Below are 16,763 nucleotides of genomic sequence, written 5' to 3' on the forward strand. Positions count from 1 at the left end.
ATCAAAATATAAATGATAAATCGAATACTCGCTATCCTCCAATGCTTTCCTCCGCCACTGCTGTTATCTCTACACATCAACTGAAGCATTCACAATCGTTAGTAAAATAATACAATTAAACCGACAAAAGTGAATACCTAGCAGTCTTCAGCTACATAAATAAATCAACTGGTTAGAAATCAATCCTAACCTTAATTTATTATGAGTGCGCACTCTAAACTCATAAACGTTTATTAATTTAATATGCATTTTGCGGAATCACCTGCTATGGAATCACCCATGTACACACTAAATTAATGAAACGCCCGAAAAGGACAGGCGTCCCCATCAACTTCTCGCACAAAGAATCCACTTTGTGTATGAGCCCCGGTCATCAAAGTTTATGGAATCCACCGTAAAATCTCACGGAATCCATTGTGGCACAGAATCCATCGTTAAAAATGCCTCCTGACATCATACCCCCGGGGTGGGATAGCAATTGACCTCAATTGCTATTAGCTCAATGTGGAGCTAACAGAGTGGGGAAAGCATTAGATGCATGCATACCATACAATGTAATATGTTTTCCTTGAAATTTAATATTAATTGAATGTGTAGAATAATCTATATCTAGGTTATGCTGATGACGCCAAGGCATACCTATAATAATGTCATTGGGCTGTAATGGTACAACTAGAAAATTTCTTCTTTCAGTGTATTCACCAATTTGAATTTCTAAGTCATGCACTTCCTGTGTACCATTATACCTAGTGCCTAAGAATGCTGCTTTAATGCGATAATGCATAGGTACAGTCTGTAACTTCAATTCTTTTACTAGCTTTGCAGAAATAAAATCATGAGTACTACCATCATCATGCAAAATAATATTTTCCTTTCCATGCACTAAACATTTCATTGTCAATAAATAATGTCGAGTTGGCATACCTGGTAAAGTATTCGAAGGAGTAGTAATGTCGTCCTCATCTTCCGTGAAATCAGGCATTTCTTCATGTTCGTCATCTTCCATTGCTCCAAGGTAGTTGATATGGACATGTGGCTTCTTCGAATGGCAATTTGCTGCTAGATGTCTAAGTTGGTGACATTTACAACACTCTATAGGTTTGGCTTTGGTTACATTGTTTGTAATGGCAGGAAGTCTAGGGTCATTAGGATTTAGCTGTGGATTAGGCTTAGGGTTTTGATTGGCATTGGATGGTAAAGCAGGTAGTTTGCCCAATTCTTACAGAAAGATGATGAAGGAAAACGACCTTGATTAAACCTTCTAAAATTTGAGTTGAATTGCTTAGATCCATAGTTACCATTGGCTTGGAATTGCTGTGGACGCTTGTCTCTTCCTCGCAGCTTGTCTTCAGTGTCATGAGCTAATGAAATTGCGTCTTCAAGAGTTGCAGGCTTGAACATATTAACTTCAGCGTAGTAATGCCCAAGTAATCCAGACATATACTTGCGCTTGTGTGTCGCTTTAGGTACGTCTTCAAGCATGCGTAACTGGAGTAATACATTCCAAAAACGCTCAGTGTACTGAGGAATAGGCTCACGATCCCGTTGCTGAAGAAGGTCCCATTGCTTTATGGCTTTTTCATGGAATTGTGGAGGAAGGAAATTTAGCATAAACTTCTTCTTGAAATTCTCCCAAGTAGCGGGACAATCTATACTCTTACGAACTACGGTCCACCAAAGAGATGCTCTATCCACTAAATGATTAGTGACACACTTGATTTTATCTTTTTCTACATATGTTTCCTCATGAAAGTAGTCATCAAACTGACTAATGAATGTAAGAACAGTTTTTCCCTCTCGAGTGCCATTAAAAGTACGGAATTTGAAATTTCTTTTACTTATCTTTGTTTCCTTGTGGATGGATTGAGCTTCGAGAGTTGCGTCAATGGTACGTCGAATAAGATCTTCAGATTGAGGTTCCTCTTTGTCGGTAGTCGATCTTTGTAAATTAGCCAATTGAACTTGTAATGCTTGCCTAGCTCGTCGTTCTTCATCCAACTGCATCATAATTAAGTCCAGCTTTTGCTCCATCGTAGGTTCAGGTAGGTCGCCTTCAGCTATTAAATCATCCATATGTGGTTTCGTCATCCTGTAAAACTCAAAAGACCTCTCACTCTCAAAATCAAGTTAGCGGGATGAGCGTAGCTCAAGATCGGGTGTACAAGGCTTATATATTTTTGGGTGTGGCTTTCACAATCTTTGTCTTTGACTATTGCGTTATAATATCCAAGGTTGCCAGGAAGGCTACCCAATGTAGCATGTGGGATTATTATATGATGAGAAAGAATTATTGGATGTGGGGTGTGATCAACCCCCATTACTTAATGGCGATGAGATCAAAGAAAGAAGTAGTGCTCATTGGTTTATACATGCCTATTGCAATACGAAATTACATTGAGAACTTATTGGCTTTCTTCCTTGGATGCATGTAAGTTCATGTAAGGTTGGCAAGTTATAACAAGGATGCAAGGGAGCTTGGAGACAAGTATTAGAGTTAGCAAGATGATGAATTAGTTTATGTAGGATTGTTATTTGTGAAGCATAATTATTGGAGGGGCAACTTGCATTCTTCATATGCATATGATTTAGATAGTTCTACGATACTTTCTTTGGGCCTAGAAAAGTACTTTACATGGATGATGGTGATATAATCTATATATTCTATGGAGGTACTCAAGAAGTATCCATTACCAGTCAATATGATGAGATTGGAATTGTATTTGTATTCGATCCAAGTAGATAATTGGATATAGTGTTTGTAGACTCAGGGTACGGCTCAACACAAGGTTCTTTTAATCATTCCCTACACAGGGGAGAGCTCAACACAAGGAACTTTTAATCATTCCCTACCCAGGAAAAAAAATGGCATTCCCGACCAATTCTTTAGTTAAAAATACACATAAGTAGGGAAAGTAAATGATAGGGAAAATGGAACTTAGAAATACCTATACTCCGAAATATGCATTGGAATGATTTAAAATCTAAGAAACGTATATACCTTAAATACTTGCCCACCTTCCCTGATTGTAGGGTCAATAAATCGTAAACATAAAAGAACTAGGATCTGTCCCTGAGGTTCTTAAAGAAAATAATAAAAGGAGACCCTAGGTCTAACAAACGTCAACTTAAAGAAACTGAAACGGATTGTTCATCATATATTACGATGCACGACTTGCACAGCAAGTACGAAGTCATATGGTCTTGTGATTGATTCACAAGAAGAAAGGTTAAATACCCTCAACAAGGATGGCGGATCCTTACGCAAGTTATCTTGCAAAAGGATGTATTCTTTGATATCCTTCTAAGTAAGGAAGGTTAAAAACCGGAAACTAAAGTATCCAATGAACTTTAGGGTTGACCAAGTTGGGTTAATAGGGTACGCCCTAACCCAGAATATAAAGGATCTTGCCAAGTTGCAAGGTACCCCGGATCGAGTACTAGATGCATTCAAAAGGAAAGATTCCTTCCTTAGCAGTTTGCCAACAACAAGATCGATTAATGGATATGTTTGTGCTTGCTAGAGATTTTAGAGCACTGTTTGATTTATGAAGTACAAATTAAATGAATATCTATACTTCAGGTTGAAGGCCTAAAGGGAGAGGCAGCTTCAGTTACCCCTGACTGCCTGCCTGACCCTAACCAAGGGGGTTGTTGACCGCGCCGAGAACGTGGACCAAACCCGCCACGAGAGGTCTCTCCGTTGAGCACTACTTGGAGCAGGAGGACGGTTGGGTGCCAAGGGGGCTTCGACCGTAAATCCCTCACCTTTCGGGTCCTGCACAAGAGGCTAATGTGACTTGGGATTGGATCCCGAGGCCCGCATACTAGTCTACGGGCGAAAACTTGGAATAGTGATCCCTGTGGATTGTTGGATAGCCTTTGGGCTGATTGTGGACAAGCCTACGGACGGAACTCCTTGTAATTCAAAGATAAATATGATGACATGTTAATAAAGAACTTGTCTGATATTGTTTTTCTATGTCACGTGATAAGATTACGTGAAGGAACCAGTGCTTAACTATTTAATTAAAGAAGCTAATTGTTACATGTCCAACTAACGTGTTAGATAATTACCTAACTAAAACAAACCGAGGAAAGTGCAGAGGATGGGCCATGGGTCCATCCTACGGTTGGGTGGTCCCGATTGGCCGGGAACTTTTCTCAAATCTCGAAGAACAGCAGGATGATCGTCAAAGGACACGAACAACAAAAGCGTTGACCTAGAGTTACGCCTTAACCAATTTACGTTATTTTAGGGGAACGGAATGGGACTATGCCTTATGGCAAAGAGGTTGAGCTTTGCATTCCTTTTGTTTCCCATTGTCTTTGAACCAAGTGCGGTGTGAATCCGCTTCGGACCTGGCGTTTATGCGTAAAGTAGTTCGCTTGGGTCCGACGCTAGTTGCTGTTAGGAAATGACCAATCATGAAAACCCAAATTTCGATCGATCCTAAGTGGGAATGGCCAGAATACTTCCGCTACATGGCAGACGCGGAAAGCCCTAGATCGCAAACCCCATAACATTCCATGGGAGTGTCGGGCGGAGCTTTCTAGACATCCTTTCCAATGGATTGCTAAGACGTGTCCTGGATGATACTAGTGGACACGTTACACTCTTCTTCCTTCCATTAACTAAAATTCCAAATCCTCAAAGTTTTGAGCTTCAATTCAAGTGGGCACTAGTCATATGTATTCATATCTTCCAGCTAACAACATGTGTGCTTGTCTTTAGTATGTCTTCATCCGTGATTGGAGTATCAAGTGAGTTGGCACATGCCTATCAATAACAATTTCATTGTTAGAAAATCTTCAAAGGAAAGGTGAAAGTCTCACACTACGAGAAAAGTGTTTTGGTTCCAAATCCTGAAAAAAGAATCATAATCTTAATAATTTTGCAATCACCACTACATAAGAATATTTGGAAGCTTGTACAATAGACCACACCTTACCATGTCAAAACATTGACCATTTAGACATTAGGACTTTCTCATCCTCCATGTAGACCTCTACCAATAGCTAAAATTACAAAACCTCAAAGTACCCAACTGCAACAACAAAAACCAATTCATATAGAGAGATGCATATATCACCTATTAATCCAACAACAACATAACAAGTCCATGCTAACTCTCACAAATGCTCTTTCACTCACTCTTGGTATTCTTAACAACTCCATAGGACAAAAATATCCATGATAATGTTTATAATAGAGTTAAAAGAAGTTGACTAGACTGCCCAATGATGTTGCTTTCACTACTGCAAGACAAGCACTCAGACCTTGTGCCTCTAGTTTGTTGATGGCAAGTATATCTAAGAGTAGCTATCCTTCTTGAAGCACAAAAGTCATTGGGTCTTCCTCACTTCTAGCCTTAAAGTCAAACTCACTGCCAGGCCAATCTACTAGCTGCAAGGAGATAACATGGAAGATGCATACTTGTAGTGCTATTCTACACTATTATCAACTAACATCATATAGCATGAATAAAACTAAATGTGATAAACATGAGGCATCAATAAAATTATAGTAACTCACACTACAAATAATACAATTACTAGGATCATTACGATGAATCAACCTTGTTACACTAGGTTTAGAGCTTGATGGTGGGTAGGTAAGAAGATAGGACCCCTACTTTCAACTATTCAAAAAGCTCTTGGTGTTGCTCCAATCTTTGGCCAAAGCCCATGATAGATTCTATAAACCACATATTATAGGAATCATGAATGAAAATAGAGCCACTATCACTTGAAAGGGGAAGATCTTCAAAGTATTCTGGTCTAGATCAAGCTAGTAAACAAAATCTTTTTTGGTTTGTGATTGATCAACTAGTCTCTTTCTCTTATACTCCACTACTATTCATACAAATAGGCATCAACACCTACAAGAGATTAGTTCCACTGTAATAAGTTAAGGAGTACATTTTTAAATCTATCCTCTCACTACTGGTCATGTTCTCTTGATTCAATCAAAATGAAAAGAGGAAAATATTTGTTTTGAGTAACAATCCAACATCGATCCATAGGTAAATAGTGAGGCCTGCCATCTCAAGCACTCCATTGTGCACAAGTATTTTCATTACACCATTGCACATAAGTATTCTCATTCCACTGCTTCCCCTCAATTCTTGATTGTATGCAAAGGTAGAGGCTTACCCACCAATGAAGGCAGCATCTTGACTAGCTCGGTTGGGCATCATCATTGAAACCACCACCACAGCTATCACCATAGGAAGTAGATAGTGTCCATGTCTTGATAGTTTCTCGTCATGGCATTGACGATTGAAAAAGAAGAGTTATAAATTTCTAACTTTCACAATGGTGTAGAGACATAAGGGGGGTTTGAGAAAGAAGAGTCATGAATTGTTTTCACATGTTGAGGCCCTGATTTTGTTGTAAGATGATTTTGAAAATTAGCCTTACAAGTATTGAAACCTTATTTAGGAAAATGTTTCCTAAATCAAAGAGTGATTAATCTAAGTGATTGATTTGTAATATCCTTGGAACTTGAGCTTCTTCTTTTGGTTGTGAGAGAGATCTTGTACTAGGGTCGGTGGTGGTATACAAAGATAATCTATTGTATGCACTCTTGTGATGGAAAACTTCAATCCAAAGGAGGTCTTGTAAATCAAATGTCCGCTTTGGGTCAATGTTCGAGGCCTCTGTCTCTAAGTGGATGGGGGGTTGGGTTTGCTCATTGAAGCATTGCGAAGAACCCGTCTAAGTCTCATAAACTATTGTATCTAATGGATAAGTTCTCAAAGTTGAGAAGAGGGTTTGTATCTAATGGGATTGGAAAAAACCGATCCCTCAGATGTTGGAACTCGTTGCTGCTAACAACATCGAGTCACTTATGGATTTCAAGTTTTTTGCATTTTTGGATATGTGTTTCATTCACTTATGGATGTCAAATCCGTTGGCATTGATGGCATTCTAGTTGAAGTGTATCAATCCCTGAGGAAAGTTTGCTCCAAGGATTTATGCATATACTACTCCATAAAATAGGAATTGGAGGGGAGTTTCTAAAGAAGAAGCTTAACAATTGTCTTATGAAGTTAAATATCAAGTCTTTTGATGGAGTTAGTTCACTAGTTGGAGACCTCTTACGATGCTTAATATGGTTTATGAAATCATGGCCAAAATAATAGCAAATAGAATTAAGTTCATCCTAGGATGTGTGATACATTTGCAATAGTATGGATTCGTACATGGGGGATGCATCCATTATGCCATCTTAAACGTGATGTTCTCAATGAATCAATCTTAGGTAATTTAATACTTCATGAATAGTTGTCAATGCAAGGGCAAGGGAAGTTGCAGGGGATATCCAGTGCCAATGCCCTCATAGAGAGAAAGACAAGGTTATACTTTTGTTTCACCTCCTTATATGAAATCCAATGCTAGTTTACCCCAAGGCAAATTCATTGTTTTGTCAACATCCATGCATTTTGGAGTAACCACAACAAACTTATAGATGCAACAAAATGCAAAATTGTAACCTTTTAAAAATATATAATGCCACACCTTTTGGTAATTGTAACGTGTCCACCTGTTCACTTATAGGACACGTCTTAGCAACCCATCGGGAAGAGAGTCTAGAAAGCACCGCCGGGCACTCCCACGGAATGTTATGGGGTTTGCGATCTAGGTCTTCCCGAGTCTGCCACATAGTGGAAGCATTTCGGCCATTCCCACTTAGGACCGACCTGAATCAGGGTTTCCCTTATGGTCAAGTTCCTAGAGAATAACTAGCGTTGAACCCCTAGGTGAACTACTTTACGTAGAAATGTCAGGGTCAAAGCGGATTCATGCTGCACTTGGTTCAAGGAGAATGGGAAACAAGAGGGATGCAAAGCAAGACCTCTCTACCCATAAGGCATAGTCCCATTCCGTTCCCCTAAAACAACATAAATCAGGATTCTAGTAACCTAGACTCTAGGTCAATGTTCCTTGCTGTTTACTTCCTTCAAGAAAAGTTCTCGGCCAACCGCGACCACCTATCCGTAGGATGGAGCCATGGCCACATCCACTGCACTTTCCTCGGGGTTGCTTTAGTTGTCTAATTATCTACCACATTTAGTTTGACATGCAAAAAGAGCTTCCTTAATTAGCCAATTAATCACTGATTCCTTCACGTAACCTTAGCACTTCACATAGAAAAACAGTGTCAAACAAGTACCTTTTCAACAATTGGTCTTATTTATCTTGGGAATACATTATATAATCCATCCCATCGGCTAATCCATAATCCACTCGAAGGCAATCCAACAATCCTCAGGGATTACTAATCCAAGTTTCCACCCATAGACTAGTATGCGGGCCTCGAGATCCGATCCCAAGTCACGTCGGCCTCTTTTCCACTTCTTGTCTAGGACCTGAAAGGTGTTATATTTCCGCTCGAAATATTAAAGAACTTTGATCACCGCACGCCCGCACAAAAGCTGTGCAAAGACATCTCCTGTGTCGATTAATGTCAGTGGCTAAGTGTTCCCTCCGCACACCATGTTAAATTTTGACTCCGTGTCGTGCAAAAGAGGTCGAGGCTTAAAGACCGCAAGCCACACGAGAAACACCCCTTACGTAAAGACAAATGGATAAATGATTATAGAAGTGCAAATTTTTTTATTATGTACCCCCTCCCCTCAGCCGATGCATGGTAGGGAAGAGGGAGTGGAGCTAAGTGGAGAGAGGTAGGAGTGTGGTGTGGGGATGCATGAGGGAGGGAAGGCATGAAAGCCCTCCACGTGTGTGGATCTCCCCCCCCCCCCCCCCCCTTACACACTATAAAACCTCCCCCCAGGAGATTGGGAGGGAGGCACGAAGATAGAGAAGAGGAGACCGTGCTGTCAGAGAGCACCGCCACGCCACGAAGCCGCCACCACATGCCACCCGCTACCGCCAGTTGCAGCGCTGCTGCCGCCTTCACTCTACCATCACCATCATCATTATCACCTCCATCTTTGTCATCGGCATCTTCTCCCAGTAAACTACTTCTTCTCTCTCCACGTAGCTTCTGCTCAGAAGCATAGAAGCTTCTAAAAAGAAGCCTTTTATAAGCCTTGTTCATCCTCACCACTGTGGGTTTTGCCAAAAATCACATTCTATAAGGGCCATGTTCCGCGCAGAATAGAAAAATCCAGGGCACAAAGGGATTCGATACGCAAAAGAGCCAAAGAGGAATTGCTGAACCAGAATTCGACACATCGATGGATCCCAAGAAAATGGCAAGAGACGCACACATGGGAAGTTCTTCCCTAAGCATACGTGTGGACATCCCTACATGCCCTCAAGCCCAAGTTCTTAAAAGAATGATTCCACATTAAAGCAATGCATTAGGCACGATTAATTTTCATGGGAAGAATGCATTTACGCATGTTTCTAATTCACATTTGGGAAATTATCTCCTTGAACGATTTACAAGAGTTAGTGCATGTCATGCAAATTGGGTTGCTTGCATTTCCAAGTTGCAAATCCTAAGTGCATATTGCTTAGGTTTAAAAGATGAAGTTGTTTAAAAGCATCTTTGATTGGCCGCGGAAAAGAAAAGTGCATAAGGCATTTAGGTAGTAATTTTCTACTTGTAGATTTGTATGACATAATTGTTATCGATGTTGTCCAAGTAGTTGCATTGCATGGAAATGAAACCATGAACTTGCCTGTTGCATGCAATGATGCTTGCATTTTAAGTTGGATTAACTTCCGTAGAACGGATTAAGTCAGCATAGTCTTATGACATTCGTCATGCATGAACTTCATTTAACGAAGTTGTATCTAGAAAAGGTTGTGTGTCACATATTCGTCATGCATGAACTTCATTCATCGAAGTTGTACCTAGAAAAGGTTGCATGTCATATTAAAGCCTGAAATTCAATTGCATTAAACAAAAGGTTGTAGGCATAGCTCCTTGATGTAAATCTATGTAGGTTTTATGCAAGTTATTCCCCAAGTTGTCAATCATCATGATTTTTTCAAGGAAAAGAAATGGTAATTGCAAACCTTATAATTGCACAGAAGTAATGAAATTTCACATATTTGCACGTAATGTGAGGTCTTGCAACTATTTATGCCTTTAGAATAAATTTAGCATCTCTAAGAAAATATCGTTTCTTGTCGCAAGACAAGTAGACCGATTTAGCTAAATCACTTGTAATGACATAACCCACATGGGATTCTTAAAAGCATAAGTAGTTAGTACAACAAACACCTCAAAGTGCTAGCTAGGGTTTAGCACGTTAGAAATTCTGCCTAGTATCGCACTTGGACACAAAGTCGAGACTTTCGAACCCAAAGGTCCTACCCACATTCATGGAATGATTGGGTTAATTGGATGCCCATGCAATAACAATCTAGGGTTTTACCCTAAGGATCGATCGACCTAATACTAAACTTCCAATTGAGTTTAGAATCACTAGGGCCAAGCGTTGTGACCTAGTAAGGTTAGGGATTGGGTTGGGTAAGAAGACACCCCAAACCCTACATCTTGACTAAAAATAATTCTTGACCAAGGAGCGTCATTGATGGGAGATTGATCCCATAACTTAGATGTGACTCCTATGCAACAAGTTGCAACGTCGCATGGCTTTGTGTTTAAGTCACAAGATGGATTTGCCACTCTTTAGAACAAGGGTTGGTAGGATCTAAGTACAAGATAATTTGCAAGAGGATGAGTAATCCTGCTACTGAGTTGCCAAGTTAGGGTAACGAGCAATTGACAAATCAAGTTAGGGTGACGAGGATTGCCTAGGATTTACTATCTTAACTTAAGGAACCTAAGGTGTTGGTTAATTTGGGTTAATAGGGTATAAACCCTAACCCATGTTTAAAAGGGTAAACAAGCAACGAAACCCTTGGGGATATTTCCAAGTCGCAATTGATCCCAGATTGGATACTAGACGCATTCGGAGAAGAGGATTCACACCTTAGCTGTTGGCCAGATAAACAACCACTGGATTGATTGTGTTTGTATAGTTTAGGAGCAACTTTTATATTGCTTTGTTCAAAGAACTAAAGATGAAAAAATAATTAATGCTTCAGGTTTAAGGCCTGGAGGGAGAGGCAACATCAGTTACCCCCGACTGTCTGCCTGACCCTAACCAAGGGGGTTATTAGCCACACCGGGAACGTGGACCGAACCTGCCGCGAGAGGTCTCTTTCTTGGGCGCTACTTGGAGCAGGAGGATGCTTGGGTGCCAGGGGGGCACTAGCCGTAAATACCTTGCCTTCCGGGTCCTACACAAGAGGTCGACATGACTCGGGATTGGATCTCGAGGTCCGCAGGCGAAAACTTGCATTAGTAATCCCTGAGGATTGTTGGATTGCCTTTGGGCAGATTATGGATTAGCATTCGTGCTGGATTATATGATGCATTCCAAAGACTGATAAATAAGATCAATTGTTGAAAAGTAACTTGTTTGACATTGTTTTTCTATGTCAGTGCTAAGATTACATGAAGGAACTAGTGACTAATTGGATAACTAAGGAAGCTGTTTTATGCGTGTCCACAACTAAATGTGGTAGGTAATTAGACAACTAAAGCAACCCTGAGGAAAGTGCGGTGGATGTGGCCATGGGTCGGTCCTACAGATGGGTGGTCCCAGTTGGCCGGGAACTTTTCTCAAAGAAGTTGACAGCAAGGAACGTTGACCTAGAGTCTAGGTTACTAGAATCCCAATTTATGCTGTTTTAGGGGAACGGAATGGGACTATGCCTTATGGGCAGAGAGGTCGAGCTTTGCATCCCTTTCGTTTCCCATTCTTCTTGAACCAAGTGCAAGAGAATAGGTGGACATGTTACAGTTGGTATTAGAGCAAACCAACGAAGGATCTATCTTTTACAAGAAAATTTAATAAGGAGAAGTAGAGCAAATGTTGCTGTTAAGAACATTTTCTTACTTACTTATCGATGATAACTTGCAAAGTCGTGAAGCATGGAACAGATTCTTGGTGTTCCAAGTTATGTTTATGACCGTGATACGTGCTTCATATTACCGACGGAGGATCGATATGATGAATATCCTAGACTGCATCTAAAATCCTTCACCCCTGTACGGAGCGGAGATGGACGGGTGGTTTAGGAATCTATTACATAGTTGCCCACTAATTTGCGTACCTTCGAACCAACCTAAAGAGAATCAAGTTGTTGAAGGACCTGAAGATCGTAAAGCTATTCATCTTTGTTGAGGCTCACATAAATGCAACCCTACATGTCGGAGGTCAAAAGGTTAAGCAAAACACGTATGTGTACAAGAAAGTGACCCGAATAATCTCTACCGACAGAATCAAGGTGTTGGGACGTTACAAGAAGAACAGGTACCAAAGGAAAGGATACCCTAATCTTCCAATGACCTATCCATTCCTGAAAATCTATGACCCCAATCCATACTATTACTTAGTTCCCATAGCTGAATGTAACACAATCTTATTCTCCCTGAATTAATGTAGCAGCTTGTTCCATCTTCCCAAAAATAATTGTACTCCGAAAGGGCTATGCCCATATGAAGGAAATAAGACTCTTTTTATCAATGATTGTCTTGATTGTGAGTATTGATAAAAGATTTAAGTGATTAGGTCTCTTGGCTGAAAGCTAAATTGGGCATGAAATGCAATGTGAGAAACATTTAGTGAGTTGTTAACATTAAGAATCCCAATGTCCAGGCACAATCTCAAGTGCAGATTCCTAGTCTGACCCCTACCCCAAGTACGGTCGTGATTCAAGAGAAGAAGTTTCTTCTCAAGCAAATCAAGCCACCAGAATTTGATGATAAAGAAAGGACCTTCCAAAGTGATTCCGAGATTTGGATCCAATCCATGGAAGATTACTTTGAAGCAGCAAATACTGCACCCACCAACCAAGCAATGCTCACCAAGCTGAAGCTTACCAACGAAGCAAGACTTTGGTGGAAGCAATGGTGTAGAGACCAAGGGATCTCGGAAGGGTCAGTTACTTGGGAAAAGCTTAAAAGAGCTGTGCGAGGAAGATACTTACCACCTGCCTACTACACGCAGAAGATGAATGAGTTCTATGATCTGAAACAGCTTGGTTTATCTCTTGATGCATACTACTCAAAGTTTGTCTCTCTTTTGAAGTATGTACCACAAATGGATATGACACAAGAGGTGTCAAAGTTTTGTGCCGGACTAAACCCACCGGTAAACACCTTCCTCGAATCAATGTGTCCAATAGATCTTCAGGACGCACTCATTCAAGTTGCACCCATAATACAAGAAGTGCAGAACAGGCCAAGAAGTAATAAGACTTGGTATTACAAGGATCAAAACAAAGGAGTGTATAGGTCCCTGGCGAAGAGAGTTCAAGGTCCAAACCAAGGACAAAGAAAGAAAGCTAGGACCAACAATGTCAATAATTTTGTTCCTACCCGAGGTAATAGCCACAATCTCCGTTGCTTCCATTGCAACGAGCCCAATCATTTCAAAAGGCAATGTCCAAAGCTTGGCGGAGGACAACATCAAGGACCATCCCAAGGAACCATCCGTGGCCAAGGAGCCACCACCCGGGCAGAGGAAGAACCGCTTGTGTTGCCAATAGGGAGATGTGAGATGAAGAAGACTCGACCATGGAAGTAGACTTTGAGAGGGCAACAATCCATGCCGCCCTTCACAAGAAAGGCCCAAATCGCCAATTTTTGGTGATTCAAACACCATCGGACTATCAAGGTAAAGGTTTCAAAACCTTGATTGATTGTGGTAGTACACATTCCTTTATCTCACCAGTTTATGCAAAAAGACTAGGAATAGCCACAATAGATGCACCTACCTTACTTGTGGAATTAGCAAATGGTCGTGAGGTCACTTATACCAGGCAAACTGCTAAGGTGGAATTCCTACTAGGAGGAAAGTGAACTTCGGTCAGATTCAGGGTTATGAACCTAGGTATCCATGAGTGTTTGCTCGGAATGGATTGGCTTAAACCTAATGATGTCCACATTTATTTTGGAAAGGACCAAGTTTCCTTTCCAAAATATGAAAGGGAATTGGTCACAACTCAAGAAGAGGCTAGAAAGCTGAAAATTCAATTGGCCAAAGCATCTCAGATAATAAAGGGAGTCAGAAAGGGGCTATCTCTCTATTTGATTGAGCTTAATAAGCTAGATCAGAATCAGGAGTCTAAGGAAGAGCCCTCATGGCTAAAGGAGTACGCAAACGTATTTCCTGAAGAGTTGACATAACTTCTGCCTCAAAGGGAATTTAATCATGAGATCAAGCTAGTGCCAGGAGCCGCACCAATTGCAAAGAGGCCACATAGAATGTCCATCCTGGAAGCAATTGAGCTGAAAGAGCAACTCAAGCAACTGTTAGATCAGGGCTACATCCATCCCAAAAGTTGGCCATGGGGAGCTCCACTGCTATTCTAGAAGAAAAAGGATGGAACGCTTCAGCTGTGTATTGACTACAGAGGGTTGAATCAATCAACCATTAAGAACAAATATCCTATTCCAAGAATAGATGAACTTCTTGACCATCTTCAAGGTGTGAAGATCTTCTCCAAGATTGATCTCAGGTCTGGATACTATCAAATAAGGATCAAGGAAGAAGATATCCGAAAGACGGCATTCAGCACAAGATATGGGCATTTTGAGTTCCTAGTCATGTCATTCGGGCTGAGAAATGCACTTGCCACCTTCAATAGGTTAATGCAGGATATCTTTAGACCATATCTTGATGACTTTATGCTCGTCTTCTTCGACGATACCTTAGTCTAATCCAAACAAGAAGAGGATCATGAACCCCAGCTTTGCATTGTCCTAGAGACAATGAGGACACACAAGCTTCATGCCAAAAAGAAAAAGTGTGCGTTCTTCAAACAATAGATTGAATATCTGGGATTCATTGTAGCACCGGAAGGGATCTCAGTGGACTCGGCCAAGGTCAGAGACGTTCTAGAATGGCCAAATCCAACAACTATCAAAGAAATACACAATTTTCTTGGATTGACAGGATGGTATAGAGTCTTTATAAAAAACTATGCTTTGATTGCAGTGCCTCTGACCGATCTACTGAAGAAGCAAACATCAATTGTATGGTCAACTGCTGAACAATCTAGCTTTGATAGACTAAAGAAAATTTTGGTATAAGCACCTATCCTCAAACTTTCAGATCTTAGTAAGGAGTTCGAAGTAATAACTGATGCTAGCACACTTGCCTTAGGATGTGTGCTTATGCAAGAAGGTCATCCTGTAGCATACTCTTCAAGGAAACTGAAGAGCCATGAGAGGAATTATGCTACCCATGATCTAGGGTTGTTAGCTGTCATCCATGATGTGGAGCTGTTAGCTGTCATCCATGAGAGGAATTATGCTACCCATGATCTGGAGCTATTAGCTATCATCCATGCTCTCAAGCTTTGGAGACACTACATGCTGGGTAACAAGTTTACCCTACTAACGGATCATAAAAGTCTTAAGTGGATCTTTACCCAAAATGAGATCAACATGAGGCAACGTCGATGGATTGAAGTGCTAAAGGAGTATGATTTTGAAATCAAATACCGGCCTGGAAAGGAGAATGTAGTTTCTAATGCACTCAGTCGCAAGGCATTTCTAAATTCTCTAATCTTGCAAGATCCATCAACAGCTAGATCTTAGCCACAAACGTATCCATGCCAAACAACCCAATACTTGAGCTAGCTAGGGAAGAGGCATGCCATGATCCAACCTATCAGAAGTTGCTAAGGGAGATCCCCATCAAGGATCAAGACCTGAAGCTATAGGCAAAGTATCTAGAATTCTCTATCAATGGTGGACTTGTCTACTATAGAACGAGATTATGTACACCAACAAGCCAATCCCTCAAGCAAAAAATACTTTGGGAAGCTCATGACTCCCCTTTCTCAGGACATCCTGGCTATGCCAAGACCCTCAATGTAGTTAGAAAGAGCTATTATTAGGAGAGGCTTGAAGGTGACATTCTCAAATATGTCACAGAATGTTTGTCTTGGTAGCGCTTTAAGGCTGAACATGTCAAAATGCCAGGGAAGTTGCAACCACTTAACATTCCCCAAATGAAATGGGAATTCATCAGTATGGACTTTGTTGTTAGCCTACCCTAAGTTCAGAGAGGATACAACTCCATTATGGTTGTGGTTGATATGCTCACCAAGGTTACACATCTTATCCTTGTTAAGACAAACTATAAAGCCTCAGATATTGCAAGGTTGTTCATCATGGAGATATTCAAACTACATGGGCTACCCAGAAGAATCATTAGTGATCATGACTCTCTCTTCACATCACACTTCTGGAGGGCTATCTTCGAAGCCATTGGGACTCAACTCTATTTCAGTACATCTTATCATCCCCAAACTAATGGTCAAATGAAGCAAGTCAACCAAGTCATTGAGGATATGCTAAGGGAACACTGCTGTCGCAAACCCAAAAACTGGATTCAATACTTGCCACTGGTTGAGTTTGCCTACAATGCTTCCTACCAACAAAGCATTCAGATGACCCCTTTTCAAGCATTGTACGGGCACGAATGTCGAAGTCCTTTAAACTTCTCGGATCCAACCTTGAAGGTTGAAGCTTCAAAGCAAATGCTGGAAGATTATGACAGGACATCCAAGCCGCCAAGGATAGACAGAAGGCATACACAGATTTGAAACGTCAAGATAGATCCTTCAGATGTGGTCTTCATTTGTGTACGCCCAAAGAAGAGTTCCCTATCCCTAGGTGAATGCAAGAAGCTAAGTCCAAGGTATTGTGGACCCTACAAGATCCTCAAGTGCCTAGGACCTAATGCTTACAGACTTCA

The sequence above is a fragment of the Lygodium microphyllum genome, chromosome 27 (genome assembly GCF_053477565.2).
Source record: "Lygodium microphyllum isolate KBCC chromosome 27, Lygodium_microphyllum_v1.1.10, whole genome shotgun sequence".
In the NCBI taxonomy this organism is placed as follows: domain Eukaryota; kingdom Viridiplantae; phylum Streptophyta; class Polypodiopsida; order Schizaeales; family Lygodiaceae; genus Lygodium; species Lygodium microphyllum.